Source organism: Penaeus japonicus, unplaced genomic scaffold, assembly GCF_977035675.1.
Source record: "Penaeus japonicus unplaced genomic scaffold, GWHDUDI00000001_assembly GWHDUDI00000038, whole genome shotgun sequence".
Classification (NCBI taxonomy): domain Eukaryota; kingdom Metazoa; phylum Arthropoda; class Malacostraca; order Decapoda; family Penaeidae; genus Penaeus; species Penaeus japonicus.
The window spans coordinates 15,959,138-15,961,637 of NW_028234440.1; the positions used below are offsets into that span (position 1 = coordinate 15,959,138).

Sequence of the window (2,500 nt, forward strand, 5' to 3'; positions counted from 1 at the left end):
AAATGGCCACAAAAATGTATACAACATATGACCATAAAGCAAGTCGGTCTCAAGTCAAAATACTTGAAAGAAGACTTATCCCCACAAGAATTAAACCCATATAACCCTGGGAAAATACAAGCCAGAAATATTATCCAATAGCATTTATATTCCATGGACACAGGGCTTACTGATGCTGCTTGACATCTCCTGTTTGGTAAATTCTAAAGAAACCCTCTACTCAGAACTAAGGAATAATACATTTTACCCAAAGAATCTGATAAAGGCTATTCACAAATATAGCAAAATATCGGGCAACTACATAAATATGTACTCTAACCACGTGAAATAAGAATAAAGACAAAACAGAAATTAAGACATTCACATCAAAATGAGAGAGAAAAGCAGCCTAACGAGGGAATTCATGAGGTAAACCCCCTGAAAGCTGAAGATTATCCTGCATCAGAGTATTATGCTAAGTATTTGAATAATTCAACCGAGATCTCAGTGTAATTATACACCATACAACCCGAAACACGTCAACTACATCTCTTGTGTTGTGAAAATATTCAGTCTCTTTTATACCACTTTTATCCATTTGTCACAATGACCTCAGTTCATGCTGTTTGTGTCTCTATCCCATCAATCTCATTAGTTGATAATTTCTTCTCCCTCACAGGCTATAGATCTAACCTACCCAAACTCTAAATAATCCTTAGACCTCAACTATTCAAAGCTTGAACTTAAAACCTAATCATAAATCTAACCTTGCTTAGGAATTTTGGTTGATCATTACTCTTACAGCTTTACTAAACAACCATTATTCATCAGCAAAAGTTTACAAGGCATCCACGCCAACTCGAGTCATTGCCGCAGCCTCCATGCCTATTGGTGTTCCAGCCAAGCCCAACAAACCTCAGTCACATATTCTGACAGGACAAGAGCTTGGACCAATTCAGTATGTGATAATAAAATGCGAATATTGTCTATAAACATTGTCTAGCCAAAATATATATGGTGAGACTTAGATAGCCTTCAAGGCAGTAACGATACATGGGCCACAGGGAACACTCAATTTAAGAGTTTACGGCAGCCAGGCCACAGAGTTTCAACGGCATTTGAATGGAACACGGACCATATAACTACAAGGGATAATACTCTCAGCCCACTGCGAGTATCTCATATAAATTTTTCTTTCCCCTAAATCACAAAACGTCCTTAAAAACGAACTTCAACACATGAACGTTTATTCTGGGTAATAATATATATGCTCATTTTATAAAGACTTACTACTTAACATATATCATAAGGAAAGAAATTCAATTGACTCCCCCCTCTCCCCTAAAAAAAATTATAAACATTTTCAAGAAATAAACATAATCCACATCAAATATCCTTTCCAAGTCATCACTCCTACAACACGAGACTCAATTAAATCCGCGCAATATATCATTTACGCAAGCCGGCGCCTCGGAAACAAAACCTATAACGACAGGCCTCACGTTTCCGTTCACGAGGCTTCACCGTAACCGTTTCGGTTTCAGTTTCTTTCCTCAATCTATTTTCAAACTGAGAGGTCCAGATTTAGATGTACTTCTAAATCATCGAATTCAACGGAGATGCTCTTGCGAATCCGAGATTCTGTACCTTTAGAATCGACTATTATCGTCACTATTTCACAATCGGCAAAATTCACTGGAGTTGTCACCTCTCCTTCACCCACTTCTGCAACAAACACTATGCAGCTGCTGTTGCATACCTCAAGTATTCCTTTTTTCCTTCATGTTCAATATTTTGCACTAGACAGGTCCAACTAGCAGGGCAACGTGCAACCAAATTGCCAGGACAACAGGATATAAACAAACTCAACTTCCTGCAAGCAAATTCATCAAGCACAAGCAGAGGAAAAACCTACATAGCTGCAATGTTGCAAACCATGTTGCAAGATTGCCTTATGGCAAGTGACTGCTGCAAAATCTGCCTCACTGTGAGTCGGTTCCACAGCAAGGTTTACGATGAGTGCAATACCATCCTGCAAGCACTAGGTGTGCTGCCACAGAGAGTCCTGCAATATCCCAACAGGAAAGCAAGTGAGGAGGGCCTCCCCCCGTCCCCCTCCCCCGCTGCACCTGCCCGTCCCTCCCTCACACCTCACTCTCCTCCCTCACCCACGCCCTCACAGCCGACCTCTCGTCCCCCAACGGCGTGCCAAGGGGCCCGTCGCCGAGGGCCGTGAGTGTGAGGACTCGGAACCAAGGGAGGAAAAAAGTCCTGCCTCTCAAAGTCCCGTCAAAAGCGCCTCGCCTCTCCTCCCCCGAGCCCTTCCTCCCTTATTTCCCCCTGGCAGCGCCCCCTGGAGGCCCGTCACGCCGAAGCCCTTGCCCCCCAGGACCTGCACGGCATCCCTGGTCCTGCCCAAGGATCTCCCGAAGCCCCAGAAAAGCGAGGAGAGAAAATTTCCCCGATGAGGAGCCCCCTCGCCGCCCTCTGCCTGCCAGTCATTGCCCACGACAACACGGAG

At 43.8% G+C, this 2,500-nt stretch overlaps 1 protein-coding gene across 1 annotated transcript in view; it reads right to left on the reverse strand.

The window, feature by feature from the left end:
* The window catches only part of LOC122262932 (uncharacterized), a 32,346-nt gene that overhangs the window by 29,417 nt on the left and 429 nt on the right, over positions 1-2,500 (reverse strand). The window lies entirely within an intron of this gene.